This window comes from Egretta garzetta, unplaced genomic scaffold, assembly GCF_000687185.1.
Source record: "Egretta garzetta isolate BGI_Z169 unplaced genomic scaffold, ASM68718v1 scaffold209, whole genome shotgun sequence".
Taxonomy (NCBI): Eukaryota; Metazoa; Chordata; class Aves; order Pelecaniformes; family Ardeidae; genus Egretta; species Egretta garzetta.
The window spans coordinates 3563436-3588312 of NW_009260839.1; positions in this window are offsets into that span (position 1 = coordinate 3563436).

Here is a 24877-nt window from a genome sequence, read left to right on the forward strand (position 1 = left end):
CCGCTGGGGGTGCAGTCAGCCCTGGCTGCCTCTGGGATGAGGATGGGAAGGCAAAGGCAAACCTGCGAGACACCTCCCGGCTAGAAGAAGAGAAGACAAGGGGCGCTGGAGTCAGCAGTAGCTTTATGTCAAGTCTGCCTTGGAGTGTGAAGTGCTGCAGGTGGGAAGATGTGAAGGGGGACTCAGCGAGCGTTAGCTGGCTGGAAGTCAGGCATCGGTTCCCTCCACCATCAATGGAAGGCTGGGGGCTTCTCCCAGAGGGCAGCTCAGCTCTGTCCCCAGGCTCCTCTTTGGAGAGGAAGGGTCCGGCTCTCAGGGATCCATCAGGAAAAGGTGGGAACCCCACTCTCAGAAATAGTGAAATGTCCCAGGCATCGTCATTTTGTTACCGGATGCCTTCAGATCAGGGCCGTGAGAGCTAGAACAGCCACTACATCTGTATTTTAGCTAAGCATTTATCTGAAAAGGGGAAATGCTCACTGACATAGGCCCCAAGGCTCAGCCTTGGGAAAAGGAGCTTTGGGAGTTGCCCCTCTGCTTGGCTGTTGTGTCAGATCACCCCAGCCTGAGCCGGCACTTTGGCATCTGAAGCACCAGCAGGGACCTTTAGGCACGCTTCTTCTGTGGCCAGTTGCTTTCCCACCCGTACACATCCTATGTCCAGGTGGCCAAACTGAGCATCCCGACTTTCTCCCCCACCAGTTCAGGTGATGAAAATAATGGTATCAGGAGAGCTGTGGTGAAAACTAACGCACGCATGGATGAAAGGAGAGGATGTAAGCAGGGAAAGTGCGGGCTTGTACTCTGCAGGCGGTGCCCATCGATACCTTTGCCTTGCAGACACGTGATGGTGATGGTGTTAATCTGCACCTCTCGGAAGAAAGCAGCGCTCCTCAGCTGACAGCAGCGAGGCCAGTGAGCTGCTACAAAACAGCCTGTGTACTTCACCGTGTAATTGGGACCCGCTGCTGCGCTCCCTTCTGCGGAAGGGTGCTCCTAATGCATTTCTTATCACAATTAATAGGAGTCTGCCAAAGCATGCCTCCCCTCCCCGTCCTGCAAACCACTCCGACAGGAGAGTTACCATTTTTGCCAGCCAATGCCATTTGTAACTACCCCTGCACTAACAAAAGTGTATTCATCCCATAAATTCCCTATAAACCCGCTGCTGCGCTCCCTTCTGCGGAAGGGTGCTCCTAATGCATTTCTTATCACAATTAATAGGAGTCTGCCAAAGCATGCCTCCCCTCCCCGTCCTGCAAACCACTCCGACAGGAGAGTTACCATTTTTGCCAGCCAATGCCATTTGTAACTACCCCTGCACTAACAAAAGTGTATTCATCCCATAAATTCCCTATAAACTAAATATAGCTGAAGGCAGAAACTGGAAGTCTTCTTGCTGAACAGAGAGGGGTTTTTTATTTTTTTTATAAAAGAGCTTTCTGAAAATGAAACCTGACATGATCCAGCCTCAAGAAGAGAAAGCAAATATTTATCACCGGCAGGGGACGTGAAGAGGGAGTCAACTAGCAGTAACTCAGCCTGGGCTGCACAGGGAGTCACTCATGTCCCCAGAATCAACACAACCTGGCAAAGAGGGCTCCTCTCTTGTCCTCTTTCCTTGTAAGTCTCGTTTCTTCAGGAGGATCCTTATGGCCTTTGAAATACTTTAAAAGGTCAAACTACGCAGCGGGAAGAACTGGGGGGGAAGCGGCAGAGAGAGAAAGCCATCAGTGGGAACCCACTGAGAGGAGCATATTGACTAGAGAAATAATATCATATTAGGCAGAATTCAAGAGCCAGACCTGCCATGCTCGAGCAGCAGAGAGTGAATAATTACGGGAGGGGTTAGGAGGTGAAAGCCTGTCTCCTGTAGGGGATGAGGAGAGGATAATAAGCTTAGCACACTCACAAAGACAGCCAAAGAAATCTGACCCCTTATCACACCGTTATCTGGAGAGCAGTAGATGAGATTAGGCCCATAATGGGATTGGTGGCACATGAAGCTTTGCACTTCTGACGTTGCAAGGAGGTTACTGACACCAATCCCTGCTAATTTATTGAATTACCGCAATAAAAATGCCTTCCCTACTGAAAATAGCAGAGAGTAACTGAATAAAGCTCTTGAGTAAAAGGGGATTCATTGCCTGAAGAGGATTTGCAGGGCACCGCAGTTATTGAGTTAGGAGATTCAGAGGCAGCCGGCTGCCCTCGGGAGGGCTTGAACGAACCCTGGTGCTTTCCCCGGCCATCCCGCTTCTCATCCTCGGCCCCGCGAGGAGCTGGGCTCGGGCTCCCCGGTTCAGAAGGAAGGGAAGCGACTTGTTCAACCTCACGCAGCGGGCGGAGGTTGGGGGATTGCCTTCATCTTTGTGCCAAGCTAGCAGAGGATTCAGGATGGGAGCAGGTCCCTGTGCTCCCCCCGTTTCCCGGGACCAGGGTGCCTGTATGGCTAACCCTAACCTGGATATGGCCACAACGGCTGGGATTACTGTAACTCTTCCTTCTTCCTCCCCATCTGCTCCTGGCGAAGCTGCCCCATTGCCCCTGCACCCTGGAGGGACCCTGGGCAGCGGCGGGTGCTCAAGGCTGGGAAGCAGGATCTCTGATGGTGCGAAGGGCCAACAGCAGGGTGGGCTGCCCCTGCTTCTTTGGTGACACTGCCCCTCCTCTGACCTTTGAATCTTCTTTTTGGGGCCTTTTTTTCCCCTTGGAAGGAACTTTTGGATGGTTGAGTTTTCTCCCACCAGTTTGTGAGCTTCTCAGCATCCGCGTGGCCCCGACACATTCGTATCCTGGGAACTCGTGACAGCTATTGACAGAAAATACTGTTTAAGCAGTGGCTACTGATAAAGCACAGATGGAAATGGGGAGAAGTTGGCTGTAAACAATTATTGTGTGAAAAGCATGTGATTACAGTAGCATTTGAGAGTGAGTCAGCTAAGACTAGCTAAAGATTAAGAAACTTGAGGGTAATGCTGTGGGAATTGTTTCTCAGGGAACAGCAGATTTACAACCCTCTGCCCCCCAAAAGGCTGAATTCTTTGAATCCTTTCAGACACAAAAGTTGAGGTGGAAGAAAAAAGCAATTTGATAAAGTCAAAACACATTGTTTCAACGTTTTTAAAATCAGATGGTCTGTTTAGGGGCTAAACCCAAAGTGGTCAGATTTTGATTTTGAAATATCCTTTGTTTTCAAAGTCGACCTTTGAAAAATGTAACGCAAAATCAGAGGTTTGAAAGTGTTAAATTATCCAAAAATGAAACAAAATGAAAGGTTTTGAGTTGAGCCAGAATAATATTTTTCTTCTTTTTTTAATTTCAGATGGAAATAAAAACGTTTTGATTCAGTGCGGGCTAAAATTTTTGTTAGGTTTTTCTATTCAATCATCAATCAAAAAAGCCCTCTTTCTGCCTCTGTGCTAATTAAGGCCATTTTTGGCAGGAGGCAGAGCAGAGAGGGTATAGCCCTGAGAACCAGCTTTCCATTTGTGCTTCATCGTGTCGTACATAATCTTTCCACGTAACCAAACCATAACTTGGCATGTTTAGCATGTTCCTCCCAGAGGAAACTGGGTTGGTGCAGGAGGGCCAAGGAAGCAGCGCTTTGACAGAGCAGCGTGGGCAAGCGAGGACCAGGGCAGCGGAGCCAAGACGCTGGTGAGGACACAGGGATGCTGCACGCAAAGGTCTCCCGCCCTGTACAGAGGCGAGCAGCAAATAGGGCTGTTTTCCCCTCTCTTATACTGCATTAATTTTAACTCATTGGCATTTCTGTACTGATTTGGGGATATATTTTAGGGATACGTTCAGCTCCATAATCCTCCAGCTTGGAAAAGGCCAGCAAGCATTACAAACAAAGCCTTCCAGATGACAAATAGAGATGGGCTTATTCCTTGCAGAGGATTTTCTTGTTCACATTGCCAGGAAGATGAATGGACAAATGGATAAATGAAGCAGACATTCCCACATGGGTGATGCTGCAGGCACACAGAGTTCAGCTCTTAGCTCCCATGGGAGCCTTCAGGTTTAAGTCTTTCTGTCTGTAACGTGAAACTTGTTTTAAATGCCCCAAATAATACAACACTGACACAGAATAATTTAGACATGGGAGCATGAGCTGGAGTGAAGGAGGGGTACAAACACAGAGGGAGTGAGGGGCTGTCGTGTTACTCTGGAGTGGCAAATCTGGAGGGCAGAAGGTGGAGTGTGTAGTACGGAGTGAATCCTGCAGGACACAGATGCTCTTTTTCTCTTGGAAACACTGGGTGTTTTACACTGACGGTATCTCAGAAGCGTTCTTGACACACACCCCCACCCCCACACCCCGTCAGCTCGTTAAAGAAGCAGTCTTCCCTGACACCAGTAACTGTTGGCGTGAACTGTTTTGAAACTTATCCTTGTTCCTCTTAGTAACAGGATTTTCCAAAACAACCTCAAACACAAACATTTAAACAGAAGAGGGTTCTAGTCTGCAAAATAATCCTGCGACCAAGTGTAAACTTAACTCTCAGTCCAAAGCACCAGCTAGCCCTCCAACACCACAGGTTTAATGCAGTATTCTCTCCTGCAAGAGGTTAAGACCAAGGAGCGGGACTAGGCTGAAGATGGGGCCTCCAAGGTGAAACCAGCCAAGCTGCAATCTCCTTGCTCCCAGAGTCAGCATCTCACTTGTTTGGAATGAGGGTTGAAAGGTTTTGATGCATTTGCTCCTTGCAGCCATTTTCCGTGGGTATAAAAGATGACCCACGTGGAAAAAGCAATGAGGAAGGCAGCCCTCCCTTCCCCCCTCCCCGCCTCTCATAGTCCCCTCCATTTCTTTCTAGTCATTTAATTGGAAAGCATATTTGCTTATGACGCACTCCAGATATCATGTTCCCTCCTGATTGTTTCCACTTTGTTTGCCTATATATTAATTCTTACAGCTCACTGCCTGTCTCTGCAAAGAAGGTCTCTGCCCGAGCAGACAACCCCTCTGCCAGCCACCCGGGTCACGTAGCGTGTGAGGCCACCCGGCTTTCTCACCACACGGTGAAAGAACACCTTGTTTGGGGCAGCGGGTTGGGTTTCCACGCCAGGGTGGAGGCAGTCACAGGGCTTCACGGGAGGGGTGATGGACATGGCTGTAAGAGGACAATAGGATGTCTCTTATTCCTGGTGGTAACAGATCCCTGCAGAAAGAAGGCTTCCAGAACCAGGACATCTTGTCCCTCTTCCTGGGCAGGCAGATGAAGTCCTTTGTGGTGTGTCCGGTAAATGGGCTGGAGAATTCCTCAGCCCTGGAAAAATGGGGAGCAACCAGTATCAGGATTACGTCCTTCCTCTGCAGCAGAAAGGGGGGACCCAGGCTGGTGGGGAGGCAAATGGGGGGAATGCCCTGTAGCACTTGCGTGGCTCCTTCCCAGGCTGGGGAGTTCTCCCTTAAGCATCAGTGCCCCTGTTCTGTTATAAACACACTGCCAGGTCCCGGAGCTGGCCCTTGTCTTGCAGTGACCGACAACCTTGTCTGGATCAAGCATCGCTCAGAGATTCACCTCTCTGCTTTATTTAGAGTTTACTCTGCTCTGGCCCATCACTGCCTGTGTTTTCCTTTCATCTTCTTTATCAGCCTTCCTGCATTAGCACACCCTGATTTTTCCCTTCCTTAGCCTCCTTGCTACTCTGCAGGTTCCCAGGGCTGCTGTGCTGCTCCATTCCCGGCAGCCCAGTGCTACGTAACATTGCAGGAGACATCTGAACGTTTCCTGACATCTTCCCCCTCCTCAGGTGGGGGTTTGGACAGGCCTCGATGTACCGGTGTCGTTCCTTTCACAGGACCCACTTCTGAAACAGGAGGCGTCCTGTGGTAGCAATTTTGCTTGGCTGCCTGGAAGGAAAAAAAGATTTATTTTTTTCCTGGTCTCCTCTCTCATGTTTTGAAAGGTTTCCTCTAGAAGGGATGGAAAAGCTCCTGAGCCAGGTACAGAGACCCTGGCTGAGATGGGGCCCTTCCTCGCTGCCCTGGCCGCTGGAGCAGTGCAGAGCAATGCACAATCCTGCCCTGCTCTGGACTTTTGGCTGCACCCATCCCTCATTCCTCGGCGCATGCCAGCAGTGCCCTCCATCCCTCGCAAGGTCGGGAGGGCCTTACACGGTGGTGGGACTGGCACAAGATCTTCCAGCTGTGCCTGCAAAGCCTGTCTGTTATTTAGGTGGCAAACTGCACAGAGTGAGTCTGCTCTGCAGACTCCTGGCGCTCGGTTATTGGAGCAGAATTATACTTCCTATCAGCTCTGTAAGCAGTAATAAAGCCTCGCAGCATAAAGGGCAGTCTGGATTAGCAGTTTATCAGTCCAGACGAGCAAAGGAAAGGAATGCAGGGAAAAATGCAGGAAGAGTTTAAGGCTAGAACCAACTCCCATTTATTTACCTTCCCACTGCAGCCCAGCAATGCCAGTGCAAAGCAGTGCAAGCACTTAGGGCTGATAACACAACACCATGCCGGTCATTTCATGGAGCCCTTTTTGGGTATTACTTTTTCTCCATTGCTTTACCTACCTAAATTTCCCTAACTGAAAACTGAGTTTGCTGAGGAAAACTGGGAAATAGCAGGATAACAGAGCTCTTTCCCAGGTGAAGCATTTGCCTGGGGGAGAATCATTTAGGTTGGCAAAGACCTTTAAGATCATTGAGTCCAACCATTAACCTAGCACTGCCAAGGCCACCACTAAACCATGTCCCTAAGCACCACATCTAAATGTCTTTTAAATAATTCCAGGGATGGGGACTCAACCACATCCCTGGGCAGCCCGTTCCAATGCTTGACAACTCTTTTGATGAAGAAATTTTTCCCAGTATCCAATCTAAATCTCCCTTGGCACAACTTGAGGCTGTTTCTTCTCGTCCTGTTGCTTGTTACTTGGGAGAAGAGACCAACACCCACCTGGCTCCCCTCTCCCGTCAGGTAGTTGTAGAGGGCGATACAGTCTCCCCTGAGAGTGGGGAGGGAGAGCAAAATTCCTTCTCAGATTTAATTTCCTGCACCCCACCAAAATCTGAGTGTGAGCAAATGAGCCTTCAGCCTTTTACCAAGATACTCGGTCAGCACCCCTGCGTGTGCACACGCTAACACGCACACATGCGTACACAGACGCGCTCCTGGTGGTCCCGAGGTGCCCTGCACTCTGGGGTCCCAGGCTGCAATCCTGGCCATGCTTCGCCGCAGACCATCCCTGGGTGGGGTTTGGCCAGCGCTACCTCCACGATCCTTTGCAAGCTCGGCGAAAGGACACCAAATGGGCGAGCCAGCACGTACAGAAGATGGACCATTGCCCTGCAGCCTTCAGGATGCTGCACATTGCTGTGCACTTGCAGAGCACCCCTCTGCATCTTTGGGTTGGCTTCCTTGTGTTGAAGGAGCTGCTGGCCCTCTGCTCGCTCCAGCAGGCTGCCTGGGCTGAAGCCATTCTGAAGCTCTCCAAAAGCCAGATGGAGAGCTGAGCTGAGTTATTCCCTCCTCATTTGCAGTGTCCCAAACCTGAAAAGCTAATGCACATGTGGAGTGCTCTGAAGCCCCCTCCCCACTCCCTCAGAAGGACCTCTGAGCTGCAATGCCTGTGGGTGGTGCAGCAGAAAGCCCATGCTCTGCCCTGTGGCACTTGTGCACATTATCCAAAGCAAATCCAAACTTTCCCCGTGCTTTCCATCCCTGAAGGATGCAGTGGTGCAGTGCTATCAGGAATAGCGTGTGCATTTATACAGCACCACCCTGCTGGGAGAGCCTGGTGCTCCAGGGGAGGTGCTCCAGGAGAAGCAGTGATGCCTCCAGACTGCTTGATTTCAGTGCGTGGTGGCCAGCTGCGGATTTAAGAGCTCAGCAGAGGAGGCTGTGGGCTACCCGTCAGCAGTGCCTGGCAGCCAGCAGGTACCAGGAGAGCATCCATGAGGCTGCACATCCCCATGTTCACCTCCCAGCTGTGTCCGCCCCAGCTTTGGCTGGAAAACAGAGAACATAGCACGTGAGAGGGGCAAGAAGGATGCAACTGCAGACATACACACCCTGTCCTTCTCCACTGGAAGGATTAGAGTGAACAGAAATGTGGAACATTTTGGAGCCAGAAAAAGGTATCTCCTTCTTTACTTTTTCTGGCTTTGGACTGGGGGGAAATTATTTTGCAGCTGGTGAGAGAAGAAAACTTTTCCGCCAACCCCCTGCCGGGTGACCAGATGCATGATGTGCGGCAGCATCAGTGGCGCAAGGCTGTAGCCCTCCGCTGAGGAGGTTTTTGTTCTGCTCGTTTCGGGCTGCTCATACCAGGCCCTGAACAATTACAGAGATGGAGCACTTTGTCGAGGCATCATCTCAATGAGTTTGGGAGCGCTTCAGGAACTCCTCCGTGGCTTCTGGGAAAGGAACAGAACGAGCTGATTGACCCTCAGATGGTTTTGCATTTGGAGAAAAGAAAGAGTGCATTATTTTTTAATGCTCTAAATCACCACTTGGCTCTGTAAGGCTGCAGTTCCAACTCAGCAGGGAAGGGGGAATGATGGCCACCTGCTTTGTGGGGAGAAAAGCAGAGGAAAGCTGCCGTGTGGAGGGGTCTCTACTGCACTTGATTGCTCTTGCCATGTGGTTGGGCTCTTCACTGTCCCGTCAGCTCATCCCTGCTGGTCATGGGGGCAGTGGAGACTTTCACACCTCTCCCCTGTTTTGTCTCTCCCGTGCCCCCCTGCAGCTCCCCATCGTCGCAGGCTGGTCCTTCACCCTAGCACATCCCTTTGCATGTACATCAGGCTGCGTCTGCATCCCAGCCTGCTCTCAGTGAGCACTGGCCCTTTTTGTGGAGAGTTGATGGGGTGATACCTGGCCCTGTGGTAGCTACACCAAAACCACTCAGCGCTTTTCCAGGCTGTTCCAATACAGAGAGGTATACCCAAGGGGGTGCACAGATGCACACACAAATATAAAAATATACCTATGTATATCGTTGGCCTTTAGATGTGTGAGTTAAAACTCTCCTAGCTGCACAGGGTTATGGCTTGTATTTGGGCAGTTTCAACTACACCGGGGGAAGGTACGTGCTGCAGGTACCCAGTGGCCATGGTGCTGCTCACAAATAGACACTCGGACAAATCTGGCCATACAACAAGCAAAACCACACAGACAACCCCTTCCTTTACCTCTGGTTCTTTCTGACTATTTCTGTATATACCACAGGAGCTTCTGGGCCAAATATCTCTCAAAAAGGGGAGGCAATGAAGAGGATCCCATGGGTTACCATTGCAGCCAGTTCATTAAGCCTCATGCTCATTAAGCCCTGAAAATGTTCTTCCTTTTTTTTTCTTTAATGCTGTGTTTATAGCATGTGCTTTTTAATACTATGATACCCAACAAAATATTTTTCCCTGGAAGAGTTAATGGGAAACAACAGCAGTGTCCTGGAGTGGGAACAGCCTTCCCAGCCACTGGGATTAGGAAGGCTTCTCTCTTCTTGGTATTTCAGAGCTTACAATGGAAGCTACAAAGTTTGTAAACATTCCCACTTGGCAACCTTTTCATATTTGCTTAGACTGTGATTGATAAAGTGAATCGCAAACTCCTTTTCCAAGATGAGCTCTTTGCTGTATCAGTAAGTACGCGCAGGGGGATCAGTCGCGGATACCGGGCTCCCAGCACAACTCTCCTAAGTGCAGGCTACAGGGCTCTCTGTCAACTCATACCCTGTTTCCTATCGATCACTTCATGCGGTTTTCCCTCGGCCCCTGTAACGAGATAGACGTAGCCCCGGTGGGCCGTGGAGGTTTCTCATCACTGACTTCCCTCCAGAACGACTTGGCAAACACCCCCAGGGTGCAGCCCAGCCCCGCTGGCTGTGCAGCGCTGTCTTGTGCTGGGTCCGGCTGGAATCGCTTGGGTATTTCTCACCGGGCACCCAGCAGTTGGTGGCTTGTCACCTGGTTTTTGAGGATCGGTGACAATCTGCCGGCTAGAATTAAAACTGCTTGAGCATTGATCATGGTCTTCATATCACTCAAAATAACCTTTCTGTGGCCCAAGCGACTGCGTGTGACGATTCAGACCACATGGATATTTTGTGACGTGGACTTGACACCTGGACTGGAGAGGGCTCCCGTGAGCAATAGGTGGGGTTTACTCAGCGGGATACACAGGCTGGGCTGCCAGAGAGATGGGCTTACCACGGGCAGTCTACGCAAGTCATGAGGAACACCATCTCCAGTGAGAGGAGCCCTCAGGCAGGACTGTGATGGGACCCACCTTGGGACCGAATGCACATCTTTCCCCGTCCCCCAACCAAACCCAGTATATGGCCCCAAGGGCAGGAATCTCCACTTTTGGGATTTTTTGGGGGGTTGGGGTTTTTTTTGCAGTTGTTTTCACTGGCCAGTAATGCTCTGCACCCAGGGCTTCCTCATGCAGCAGTCAGAGAGACAAAGTCACTGCCTCCTGCCTTTAGACAGAATGTTTCCAGCTAAAAAACAGGAAGAAACCTCTTCTGGTCAGCAGAGCCCTTCCTGGTGGAACGTCTCCCCCGGACCTGCTCGGTTAGCCCTTGGGAGCTTGGTAACACTTCAGCTGTAAAAATAGTGCCTGCAAAGTCAGCAGCCAAGCCCAGCTCCTGGCCAAGTTGCATGGCAGGGGTGGTTTTCGTGCTTTATTTGATTTCCCAAGCCAGTTCCAAACTCTACTGAAGGAAGTGGGGACTGTCCCTGGCCATCTCAGGGTATGAAATACTGAACAAAATTCCACCTGAGCCTGATCTCCCGCTGCAGGGAGGAAATCGCAAAAATAGATTTCCTGGTAAATTGAGCTCCTGTCCGCATTGCCAAAATGCCCCTAACAGCAGAGGTGCTGAGGAAGCGCCGAGTCCTCAGCAAAGTTCCTGCTCTCAAGGCCAGTCCCAGGATCTCCCCCCAAAAGCCCCCTCCCATCCCTGCTTTGCCCCAGAGGCTCCTTGGTGACCCCATTTTCTGTGCTGTTTTCAGATTAAAGCCAGGTGGCCATTCTCAGGAATAGAGGTGGGAAGGAGTTTTTTTGCATTATGGAAAACACTTCCAGGTTTCCCAGTGGTCCTTTTTGCTCGCTGTCAGGGCAGTGCGGGAAAGGAGGAGGCTGGTGGGCAGCAGGACACGCACCAGGGAAGGCTAAAATCCATGAATGTCTACATGGGATGGATGTTATCAGCAAATCCCTTAGAGGATCTTCTCTCTCACCATTCCCAGCTCAAAACCTGAGGTTTAGCAATGCTTCTAGTATCCCCTTCAGAACCTTTCCCACAAAATGTTCCTGTTTGAGTAAATTAGTATTTTCTGGCAAAAAAAAAAGCTGTTTCTGAAGAAGAATTTAAGAAAATTCTGCGTTGTCTCAGCTGACAATAACCTGTACAAGTTGAAAGCCCTGAGGACATCTTACTGTGTTATGTTCCTGGCATCACTTGCAAATTGTTTGCCCAGCTCTGCCTCGAACAGGTCAGGGGCAATTTTGGCTACTGCAGCAGAGGCAGACAATAGCTGAGCATGTCCTCCTCTGCTCCTTCAGAGTTGTTCAACCAGAAAATAATGAAGGGAGAGTTGTTTTTCTTTGGCTATACAGTGTAAATTATTGGTGAATAAATAAGCCCAAAGGCCAAAGGATGAAGTATGTATTGATTTTTGCAGTGTTTATTTCTGAGTTAATTTGCAACCCACATAAAGAGAGAAAGAAATCACTGAAAATACAACGTATGTTTTCTATTGTATGTATGACAAAAAGAGTTTCAGTAAAAGGATTATTGCATCTTTCTGTGGGGTGTTCACTGGGTTTGGTTGTTTTCGCTTCTGAAAATATAATTTGATAAAATCTTAGCAGTTGCAAGGCAGACCCACATGAATTTTATAATTTGCTTTAAAGCACACAGATGCTATTCTGCAAAGCTAAAATTAAGGAGATGCAGAGATGTAACAAATGCGTTATCTCAGCTCCGAGACCACCTAAAAGTCCCTTGTATCCATGTACAGGTGTCTGGATGGGATTCCTGTGTGTACAGCAAGCTCACAGTGCCATCTCCTTCTCAGGTTTTCAGTAATGTGGAGATGACAAGACTCAATACAGGAGACTGCTCTGCTCTGACAACTCCACCCGACGGTACCATCTGCCAGAGGTCCCCAGCTAATTAACTATTGATCTAAACTTTTGGGGGTTTTATTAGAATCTTGTAGGTGTCACATTATTGCTAATAGGGCTTTAACATATATTGGAGAGAGAACTGGCTGTGAAGATGAAATGTCGAAAATGATCATTTCTCCAGAAGCACGACCGTTCGCAAGGCAGGCTGCGAGTACAGGTGTGCAGTGAGCACCGCCTGGTTCTGTGGCTTCACAGGATCCCCAAGACACTGCACGATGCTGATTCCTGGTGTTAAAGTTTTTGGACCAAATATGTTTGAAGACCTTTTATCGCCTGTAAGCTAGCCAGCAGCTCACTAGATGGATCCCATGGGCACAAGCATCGCAGAGCAGCAGAGAGGAGTCGGGGGGAGCACGAGGCTGGGTTTTCTGTAGCACACAAAAAGATCTCAGCAAGCATCTACCCTGCTGAGGCTGCATGTGCCAGCCCCCGTTCTTCTCTGGCACAGAGCAGGAATACAAATGGAGAAGAGAGATGCTAAACATCTGATCACCAAGGGGAACAGACTGGCCTCAGCACAAGGCATTTTGAGCAGTTCCTTCAGCCTGTTTCCCAGTCTGAATAATTAAAGCTCCCTGCTGGTTTAAAAGAAGGAACATGCCGTATGGTGAGCTACCGTTCCCATGTCAACAACCCAAAAGCATCAGAAAGGACACTTCCTCTCCTGCCCAGGTCACACTTCTTAACACTGCTTTGCTAAGCACGGTTGGTGGTGGTGAAGACATGGGGTTGTGTGCTACCGCTGAACAGAAATCAGCCAGCACTTCTGAAGCAGATTCCAAGTGAGAGATGCTGGAATCTATTAAATAAATACAGAAAGACGGGTTTAAATAAGCACAGCTGAAGTGGCACAGTCCATCTAGCTTCCTGTCAGGGCCTTATCTAAGTTAGCCTTTCTATTTTTGTTTCTTTGCTGTAGCCTGTTTTCTTTAGTTGTGTTGTACTTTTTGGTGGTAGTTCTCCAGCTTCAACTCCATCTCCCTTCCTAAAGGTGCTTTAACACACCGGGAGATGATGGCCCTCATCGCTGCAGCCTGAGCGGCTCACAGCAATGAGTCTTCCTTACCTCCAAAAGTAACATCGGGAGGGTGAGATTCAAAGTCCTGTGCCCTGGACACTCGCCTGCAGAAAGGGAGACAGTGGGGAGTTTTGATGCCTTAGTTCTTCTCTGACACAAGGGCTGGGACAGGCAGCACCGTAAGTGAGAATTAGAGAATCAGAGAATTAGACAGGGTCTGTCCTTACAGGACCTTTCCAAAGTGCCCCGTGAAGCTTTTCTGCGCTAAGCACAGCCACGCTGCTGTTCTGGGTCCAAGGCTGCTGCAAAGCTTTCCTCGTCTTTCCCCAACAAAAAAAGCCCATCAGATGAAGAGCCATGGGCCAGGGTGGAGGGCAATATATTCAGTCCCTGCCATGTTCTGCTGCTTCTCTCTTGGTTGTGCTCTGCCCTGGCTGCCTGCACGTAGGCCGGCAGCAGCACCAGGTTTACCTTGCGTCGGCATAGTGCCCCCCCGGAGGAGTCTGGGTCTCACGAGGCCCTCTTGGCAATGTAGTAATAACAACAACGATAATAGCTGGTTTTGTAACCCTGATGTCTTAGTGCCCACAGTGTGCTTCAAAAGTTCATAGTCCAGCAATGCTATTAAAGCCCCAATCAGTCTAATTGTAGTATTAACTCTGAGCTGAAATAGCACATCGTCTACATCACGGGCAAGTGTGCAGAAGAACGCTGCTTGTCTCTCGGGCTCCTGGGGTAGTCTGGGTGTGCAGAGGCCATTTACATTCAGATAGGCAGAAGACTGGTTTATGAACTTTCATGCCTCCTTTTTACCTGGGCATGCCAGCTGGGCCCCACATGGGTCACTGCCGTGAAAACCGCAGGGTGAACGGGGAGAATAGTGAATAGGAAGGTGCTAGCAGAGACTCAGTACTTAAAAGTTGGGGCTCTTAACGGTAAGCCTCTTGAGCCAGAAGGGTGGAGGAACCGATTTACTTCAGAGGTTTAAAACTGTGATATTTAAAGTCTTGGAGACAGAGACAACCACGTGTCCTCTCAAATCACTTCATGGTCTGAGCACAGGGCGAGTACACAGTAACCAAACTTCAAATCCCAGCCCTGCACGCTCAGCCCAGCCCCGCTGCATGGGCTGCGAGGAGGGGAGGCGGGTGTTTCATTCATCGTTTGAACTTGGAAAACCTAAATCTGTGTGGAGCTTGGGTCCCGCATGAGGAAGGACGTGGAGCACCCCATCAGACAGGAGTCCAGCCTCCTCCCAGCCCAGCGGCTCTGACCTTGAGCACCACTTGCAAAGTATTGCAAAACCAATGAGAACTGTAGGGCCCTCTCCCAGTGGGGAATGGGAGCTGCCAGAGCAGAGCTCTGCAGTGGCCTTTTTCCAGGAGCTGCACGAGAAGCCCCCCGGGAACGCTGACGGTCAGCTCGCAGCTTTCTCGCCCTCCACGCCTGGGGAAGAAGAATCACTCTCTGATCAAAACCCACCTTCCCACCCTCGCAGCAGGGGCATGGGTCAGAGGGCTACAGGGAGCCGTGGTGGCTTTCTCCCTTCTCTGTGTTCTTCTTGCCTCAGTTGCATTCATTGTTTATTTGCTGCGTGTGGCTGGAAGGATGCTGTCGGCCTTGGCAAGCCTGCAGCGTGTCGCACTTTGCTGGGGGTTTGTGCTTGTTTTGCTACTCCACAGCAGGGAAACAGTGGAAACTCGTTGTGGTTTATTGTTCATATTGCGGCAAATGTAGCAGAATTCTTTGTCCAGACTGTCCCAAAAGGATCCCCTTCCACTTTAGCCCTATTCTTTAGGCCAAAAAGGAGTATGTGAATGTTTTTAATGATGGTAAACACTGCGGTTGTCTTCATTATCTGCAAGGAGCATCCCCAAGGCCATGCTCATGCCCAGCCATTCTGCTGTGGCCAGGGAGGTCCTTCTCCAGCAGCAGGGGAGAAGCAGTGGAGATGGCAGGTACGTGAGAGAGATCACACCACTCTTCAGGCCACTCAGCAAACCTCACTTTCAAAGTGGGATGAACACAATTTGTGGGCTAAAGCAATATTTTGCTGGGGATGAACCACTGAATAGACTGCCTGGCTGAAACCACGTTCAGCGCTGCATCACCACCTCCTCAGAGCTGTCCTTCTCTCTGGTGAGATGGGTTTCAGGAGCTAACATATATACAGACATGAGGAGTGAATCTCTCCAGTCTGTATTCATTATTCCTGTTGGAATCAACGTGTTTTACCATAGCAACTACCAAAGAAGGAATCAACAGCTTTTGAGCAAACAAACACTTATTAAATCACCCTTCTGAAATATTTATGCTTTGTTCCCAAAAGCCCACTAAGTGCATTGACAGAGCGGCACAGCACAGTGCTGCATGGCACCAGGAGTGTCAGGAGAGCCTTTTCTCCGCTGCCTGGCAAAGTGGAAAAAACATTCTTCAGCAGTCTGTTTATCAGCCTGGGCATTTAACCATCTCCACACAATGTGATCGAGGAACTGGGAGATGGAAGCGACTCCATCAGAGAGCAGGGCAGCCTCAGTCCTTCCTTGAGTCTCACCTCTGTGCCCGGCAAGATAATGGAGCAGATCCTCCTGGAAACTGTGCTAAGGCACATGGAAAATAAGGAAGTGGTTTGTGACAGCCAACATGACTTTACTAAGGGCAAATCATGCCTGACAAATTTGGTGGCCTTCTACAATGGGGTTACAGCGTTGGTGGATAAGGAAAAAGCAGCTGACATCATCTACCTGGAATTGTGCAAAGCATTTGACACTGTCCCACACAACATCCTTGTGTCTAAATTGGAGAGGCATGGATTTGGTGGATGAGGAATTGGCTGGATGGTCGCACTCAAAGAGTTGTGGTCAACAGCTCGATGTCCAAGTGGAAACCAGTGATGAGTGGTGTTCCTCAGGGGTTGGTATTGGGACCGGTGCTGTTTAACATCTTTGTTGATGACATGGACAGTGGGGTTGAGTGCACCCTCAACAAGTTTGCTGACAACACCAAGCTGTGTGGTGCAGTCAATACACTGGAGGGATGCCATCCAGAGGGACCTTGACAGGCTTGAGAGGTGGGCCCGTGCAAAACTCGAAGTTCAGCAAGGCCAGGTGCAAGGTCTTTCATGTGGATCGGGGCAATCCCAAGCACAAATACAGGCTGGGTGGAGAACGGATTGAGAGCAGCGCTGGGGTTCCTTCCAACCCAAACCATTCTATGATTCTATGATTCAGTCTCAGGCCAGCCTTGAAGAGTGGCTCCAAATTACAAATTGTCTGTTTTTTCAAGCTCCCTGAAGAATTCACTCCAGAGTCTAATGAAACAGTTTTTGTCAAAATTATTTCTGTGCTGATATTTATAATGAATGGAAGGAGAGAAGAAATGCAAGAGGACTTTGTGGGGTGAGAACTGGAAAGAAGGACACAAAATTACACTGAAAAATAGGAAAAAGAGGCCTAAGGAGATCAAGGATGTCATGACATAAATTTCAGCAGTGAAGGCAGCTGTGGAGGTACTTGTCCACGTCCCCACTTGGTCCACTTTGCTGTCACCTCAATGCTGCGGATGCAACATGGAGGCTGTTCTGAGAGCACTGAAAGCATCTGGGATGGGGAGCAAACAGGACCGAGGAATGGAGGTGGGGAGCACAGAGAGAAGGAAAGACCTTTTCAATGGCTTTTACTGCTGTGTAACAGCAATCCGAGAGAAGTGCTTTACAGAGGGCAATTTGTACCTGTCATCATCTGCTCATCATCCAGGACCTGCAGAATGGCCCTGTGGCCTCTTGTCCAAGAAAGCCAACCACTGATGATTTTATGGGTGTCTGCTCTTCTGGTGTGTGTTTCCCTCCCTTGGGAAGGAAATCAGATGGCTTGCTCTTGAAAACAGGCTCCCCAAAAGCTCACTGGTCCAAGCGTGTACTGGTATTTAACGTGTCCCGTGTTTGTCATCCTGCGCCAAGCATCACTTCCTTGACAATGATGGAGCTGGTCAAAGCCAGGACCGTAAAACAGAATGAAATGGCTCTGCTGAAGAAAAGTTGTTTCTGATTGCGCTTTCCTGGAGTTGTCAGCCAGCAATTATGTGTAAGTATTGGTTTGCAAGTGAAAAACCTGTATGGCCCTGCCGTTATTGCTGGTTTTTTTCCTGGGGTGAGTTTTCTGCATAAATCAAGCTAGCAAGAAAATTGTGCACCATTGCACTGACAGGAAGGTTTAAAACACTTCAGGTGTTTAAACTGAACTGTGGGTCTTGTCAGGAACACCAAAAAGTGTAACAAGAATAAAGTTGTACCAGCTGCTCTCTGCTGAGGTTTATCCATTTGCAGCTTCCAGGACCACCACAAGCTGGACTTGGAGATGGCCATGTGAGGAGATTAGTGCAGATTTTTGCTTTATCTCATTTGGTAGTTGGTGGATCTGTGGGGTGTTAGGTGTGGAGGAAAATGTGTTCATTTCCCCCAATATTTTCCTTTGAAAAGAAGCAACACAATTAAACTGTTAAGAAGGATGTGCCAGAGCACTCCAGGAGAGGGGGCTGCTGAAAGCAGCAGAGGGCATTGCTCACAGACACAGTGATGGAGCGGGTACAACTGACTGAGCAAACACCTCAGAGGACATCAGCCTCACTGGTGGGACCTGCGTCAGTCCAGGCAGGCAGACTGGAAAGATACAGAGAAGATGACTGTTCCCCCTGTGCAAAGATGTTGTACACATGGTCAAAGTATGTCAAACATCCTCTACCATGGGAAGCAAGGGAATAAGAATCAACATAAGCAGAGGAATCAATATCAGGCCGTACTTTGATATACATTTAAATTGGCACCACCATCAAAGTCCCAGCATTCTTCATCCTGGATTCATTCGCTTGCAGGCACCCACCAGTGATGCCTCCTGTACTCTGCAGGCACGAATAGCCAGGTACCCATGGAAAGAATCGCAATGAGGTTTCCTCAGCCGAGGTTTACAGTGATTCACCCAGCTGGCTGTTTACCTTTCCTTCACGCTGGGCTACCCGGGCCAGTTCGCAGCAGCAGAGCAGAGGGGGTGGCACGGTGGCTGTAGCGAATGGCCAGGCTGCGGGGAGGCAGTCACTGCCTTCCACAGCCCCAGCCCCAGCTTAAACGCAAAGCCAGCATAAAGAGCTCGTTTTGCTCTTAGTGCACATCTCCCCTCCACAGCTCATTTGCTGCGTGTAGGTACATGAGCAGGAAATATCTTCTGAGCAGGGTGTCATGGGACAGATGAGTTAATTCTGGCTCTGTTAATGTAGCTCCATAGCCCCTTGGACAAGCAAACTTCTTTAGAATGAGTTTGCTAATCTCCATCCTGGGTTGCAGTGTGCTCTGAACACACATGCGACACAGATGGAAAATGTGGCTGTGAGGCAGGATTCCCTTAAGGTTTATTTCAATGTGACAGAGGGTCTCAGTCCCTTCAATTCCCACTGTCACAAAATAGCAGAAAAGGGTTTGGAATCCAAACTCCCAAAATTGCTTGATATCTCTCACTTTGCAAACCTAAGAGCTCTACTGTTCAGCTATGAATTGGCTGCTTACAGCACAGGAGATGAGTCAAGCAGAGAAAATGTGCTGCAGCATGCGGTCCACCATGTACCTGCCTAAACCACAGGCTTCCAGCATCATTTCTCACCCTAACGGGAGCCAGCGCCTGCATGGAAAGGAGTCTCCAAGTCCTGTTTGACTACAGCAAGGCAGAGATTCCTGAGTCACGCTTCAGGAAAGAAAGGCAATCACCGAACCAGTTCAGCCACCCCGGGATCTGTACAAAAAACCCGTTAACAAGGACATGCCACTGCCAGGGGAGATCTTCAAGAGCTGAGGTACTGTCCCACAGCATCCATGGACTCAACCTGCTCGGAGATAATAGACCACATTTCTTGCAGTTTGTTCAGGGCAGTAAAACCCCCTGAAGGGCTATTCAGTGACTGACATCAATGAATGCAGGGGATAAATAATAGCAAACTGCAGCTTTGTTTTCTGGCGTTGGAAGAACACGGACAGAGAGAATTATGTGACCATTTAACCTAAATGATGCCCAGCTGACTGTGCTAGCCCGCGGAGCCCTGTTTGTTTATCCGGTGATGCTATAGACAAGTATTTGGCAGGCTTTTTTCAAACTGCTTCAAGAAGTTTTTCCTTAAATAAGAGAGCCTCGCTGTCCTTTGCAATGTTCGCTATTGCAAGAATTCATAGAGTTTCTCCACTGAAGGTTATCACAAATCACCCAGACACACAGCATGGAAAAATGAGGAGGAAGGGGCACTATTTTACTTTACATATTTTTATTGCTTCGTATTTGTTGCTGCCACCTTTTCCCATGAAATCAGGCAGGCAGCTGTCTAAGGGGAGGTAGCCATCTTTCATAAGCAGCTGGTCAGATGCAGCCCTAAACGGCAGCAGGGGACAAAGTCCCCAACGCTCACTGCCACAGTAAGTCACACACTGTGCTGGGTCACAAAAGAGGGGACAGCCCCCCGGGAGCACACGCTCACACCATGCACACCATCACATCACACAGCGTCGGGGCCAGGAGGTGCCCAAGGGGGAGAACGTCTCTCTCTCGTTTACCTGCGTGTGCAGCCCACAAGGCTCTTTCCAGCAGCTCCACAAGGTCCAGGGAGGAGCTGTGGCCCTGCTGAGCTGCCGGGAAGGCAGAGGTGAGGTCCATGGCCCACCCTTTCTCTCCAGTTGTTCTGCTGATTAAGTTAAACTTAGAGCCACTGATCTCAACCTGTATAAAGCATTGGTGACTCTGTCTCTTCCAGGCTTATGCTGTGCATCCGAGAGTTCATCCGCCTTTCTTTCCCTGTGATATCAATCTAATAGTTATTTTTCTCTGCCAACTTTGTCTCACTCATACCCTCAGACCTTCAGTGTTACTTTTACAGACTTTACTACTACGCTTTCATGCCTTGACTTTTTTAGTACCACTGAGTTTCTCCTTTTATTTCCCAAACTTGATTTAGCACAGTTTATCCCACCAGTGGACAAGGCTGATTCTTTATGAGCAGACTGCCAGCCATGTGCTCGTACTGGCCAAAGGCAGGCTATATATGTTCTGGCTCAGTGTCAGCTCAGTGCCATAATGTGAGTCCAAAATTGGAGCTGGCTTACAGCTGGGTGGCTTAAATCACAGCCAAACCAGGCTCCTTACACCAGCCACAAAAACATGCCCTTACACGGGGCAGTTGACTGCAAATCTAAACTGAAATGTTCCTCTTCACATGAACCCCTCTAGCACAGCACTTCGTATCCCCCCCAGACTGAGGTGACAAAGGGGATACTTTGGTGGGTAGAATTTTTGTCCTTGCACAAGTTAGGCAACATTAACTTTGCTAAGTTAAGAGCTGTGTTAAAACCTTTTAAAAGCTTTTTTTTCTGGTGCAGTTGCATATGAGATTAGAGAGCTCCCTAGACACAGAATGAAATTTAGCACCTTGAGAGCCCCAGGACAAGAAATGGGTGATGGTGGGCAGCCAACGTGCCTTATGCACAAAGAGGGCAGAATTTCCAAAGCACTTGCAGGAGCCATTTCAACCATTCATCGCAGATGGAGCCAACCTCTCAAGGGAGGCACGCTGCTCCTTGGCCCGTAGGGCAAGGGGGAAGGTGAAGTACCTCAGTCCTGAGATGAGGGGCATGAGCTCTAATCACACATTTTGACTTATTTTTCTGAATTTCATGATCTGATACGTCATTTCCATTTCACGCTACAGAACAGTTGGCATTGGCTATAGTCTGGCTCACCCTAGTGGTCTGAAGCTTAATGAGATGTATGTAATGCTCTGTAATTGCTTTGGGTGATTTAAGTATTAACAAAACCTCATCCAGTCACTTTTGAGCAGTTAAATTAAAAGCAAACTGGATTTTGCTAACTACAGTGTGTTTCCAGGTGATAAATGCTTTTTAACAAATCTCATAAAACCTTCTCTTTCTGCTGCACCAAATGTAATTTGGATTTTTATGGTTCTTTTTAATAGTTCCTCAAATAATTTCGTCAGCATAAAGCCTCCTCCTGGACGGAAATTTAATAAAAAGCTGAATTGTTGTGAAATGTATGAGCACGATCTAATCTTGCCCACTCTTATTCCTAGACCTTGTAAATGTATTCCTAACAGTCTGGGAGTTAATAATTAATAAATTAAATAAATTACTTGGAAATTTCAAGCTTACCCCATGCTCTCCCCACCTGCCTGGCCAATGATAATTAACACTTTCATGTTTAAGTCAGATGTCCCGATGCCTCTGTGGTCCAGCGTCACCAGTTGCACTACCCAAATAAAGATGTGGAGTGTCCCATGCGTTCAGATTATCATTGCTGTGCCTGTGCCTTTGGCACCAGTGGCTTCTCTCGTATTGGTAAAGCTGCGCTCGTGAGAGTTTGCTGGGTTCAGACCTGGGGAAAAATGCACCCAAATAAAGATGCAGAAAATTCCTGGTCCTTCTTGCAGGTCATGACATGGCAAAACAGCAGCCCAAGGACGTGAGCCATCATCCTTCATAGGTCATAGATGTTCTCACAGACCAGTTTGGGTGTATAACCAACATTTCAGAGAGTTCACAATCCATCTTGTAATTCAGTAGCCTTACAATAGCGTTCTGCAGCTCAGATGAGCAAACGTGATCATGAAATAATGCCTGTTCAGCACCATGAGTTTTACAGATAATTGCTGCAAAACCATGGTCTTATTTTTCCTGCAGATCTGCATGAGAGGCACCATGTATTGAAATGAGCAGGTGTGGGTAAAGCAGCTCAGAGGTTCGTTATGATCGGCCAGACCCAGCCTGTGCTGTGGAGACCAGGACTTCCCAGCTCTCTGCCCAGGCACTCGTCTGTCTGCACCTGGGCTCCATTTTGGGAAGATGCTGCTTTGCTCCATCATGACATCCCCCCTCACACAAAGCCTCACCTGGTGCACGGGCTAGCAAGGCGCTGCGCATGCAGGAATAAGGGAAGAACGCATGTGGAAATGTGTGGATGTCCTGAAGTCAGCAGAGCTAATGGGATTCATCCCGGAGCTCTTGCGAACCAGCCAATGACATTTCTAAAGCATTAGTGAATATATCTGAGAAGCGATGGTGGCAGGCCCCAAGGGACAGGAGAAACGAGCAGTGTCCTAGCTTTAAAAAGGAGGAAAAGAGGCCCCAGGAGTTATCCACTAGCCTGCCTAACTCTATTTCTTGGAAAGATACTGGAACAAATTATTAAATAATCAATATAAACACCTAGAAGATAATAAAATGACACGAAAGGGCCAGCATGGATTTCTCAAGAACAAATCACATCAAATCAATCTAATTTCCTCCTCTGAGAATAACAGGCCTGGTGGACAGGGGAGAAGCAGATGTGATATAGCCTGACTGTAAAAAGACTCTGTACTCAGTATTACATGACATTCTCATGAGCAAATTAGGGGCATGTGAGCAAAATAGGAACAGAAACAAAATCACCATAATTTGGGTGCATAAGCAGGAGAAAAAACCCACTTCCCGAACAGACCATTTCAAGTGGGGACAGAGGAGCCTGGTTTGTTCCTCACATCCATTAATAACTGATGTGTATGATAGCAAAGATAATAGTTTTATAAGCTGGGAGGTATTGTAAACAATACAGAGGACAGGATCTGAATTCAAATTGATCTAGAGAATGGGGTGAAATCTGTAAGATGAAACTCAATGAGGACAAATGCAAAATACCATGCTTAGGCAGGAAAAATCGAATGTACGAATACAAAATGAGAAATAACTAACAAAGCATCACTGAAAGGATGATGATACCAATTACTTTATCACTTCTGTCTGTGTGCAGAGTATTTCTTTTCTGATTACAATGGTTAACCTAGAATTTACTGCTGTGTACAGATACTGTTGATGTTGACAGAGCTGGTGGAAGCTCACACTTTTTTATTTTTGGCAAAGAAAATTTATTTTTCCAAGGTTTATTCATTAAAAAGTAACTTTGATGGAGGGGAGAGCTTAAGTGGAGAAAAAAGGTAATGTTGCCCACTGGAGGTGATGCTTTTCTCATGTAAGGCAGAGTTTTACTCCCCGGACAGCAGTGCTGTGTGCGGTGTGCTGCCACGTGCCCATGAGCCCTCGAGCCCTGGGCTCTCCCCACCCGAAGGGCAGAGCTCCCCATGCTCATCCAGTTCAGCCTCTGTGCCTAGCACTGCACGCTGCTTAAGCCAAAAGGCAGAGGAAACCTCAGAAAAGGTTCCTGCTTATCAGTTACCATTCCCAGAAAGGTGTTTCCTGATAGATCCAGCAGCAAGTGTCCTGAAGCACAAATTTAAGAGCTCTTTCATGTTTCCATCCCCAGTAACATGATGCTCCCATTTACTAATAGCAATATTTAAACCATTTTTCCATCTCTTCAGTTTTTTTCCTACCACGAGTATCTTTGGTCAGCAGATTACAGGGGTGCTGTGAGGTGACGTGAATCCAGGCTGCAGTGTTCATCATAAGACAAGGGAGGATGTTTCCTGGTAGCGATACTGGAAACATTCCTTAGTACCGGTTCTGCTGAACTGGCTTCCTTAGAGGTTTCCAACCCTGCCAGATTTGCTCTAATCCCCCTGCCCCTTCAGTTTAAATTGCTGGAAGTGGCTCACAGAAGAGTGCAGAGCGCTGAAGTGGAAATTAAAGCAACACTTGCTTATCTGAATTCATGGATTCTTAAACTCGGCTCTGCGTGTCTCTCACGGGGTTCCTCGCATGTGCTGGAGGCCACGTCTCCACCAGGACAGGCCAAGGAGTGTCACGCTCCATCTCACACAGATGTGCTGTTTTCCTCAAGTCATACAAAGACTATCTAGTAAGGCAGGAGGAGAAACTGCCTCTTTGTTCATCAGGAATATAACAATAGGATCCTATTCTAAATCCTGTGCCAGTACACAGCATGGGGGACAAAGAACACTCATCGTGAGCCAAGATATCTTGTTGTCATTATTGGTTTTTTTAGTATCATCATCAAAAGTTCAAAACAGATTTCAGCCAAGTTTATCAGCCCTTATACAATTCCACCAACTCAATAGAGTTCACTCAGCCAATGGAGTTCCAGTATATATGAAATAAGCTTCTCCTCAGAGACAATAGTGATAAGAAGAGACAAGCTTTTGACATACATTCAGGCAAAGTCATCCAACAATTCAGTGTGAATGTATCCTGCCATGCTGGGGATCTCATTCAGGTTTTTTTTTTGCCCCCCTTTCCATGCAAAGCCCAGTCATATAACACAGATAAAAATACTTCACCTCTGAATACCACATGTCACTATTAGGAACCAAGACCTGGCAAGAATCTGGGAGCAGGGAAGTTGTACCACTCCTCTTCTTGGTAGCATCTGGCCAGCGACAGCTACCGTTGTCACTGTCACGATTTCTGATTTTCTCCATATAGAAATGAACAGGTCTGGGACTTATGCTCATTCACCCCTCGCCCTTTTCCTCTCCCTCCCCTCTGCTGCCACAGGGAGGGTGCGGGAGGTCCTGACCCTAGTGGCTGTGTCCCATGGTGCCTCTCCTCCAGATGTCCTGCAAACCTGCAGAAAGGGGAGCAGCTGGTGGTGCCAGTGTCCCTGACCTGCCCCACGTGTGCAGTGAGCCCTTGTCCCTTTCCCTGTCTCTGTTTCCCTTCTGGGCAAGCACCTGCCCAGGCACACGCGCTGCTGTGATGTCCT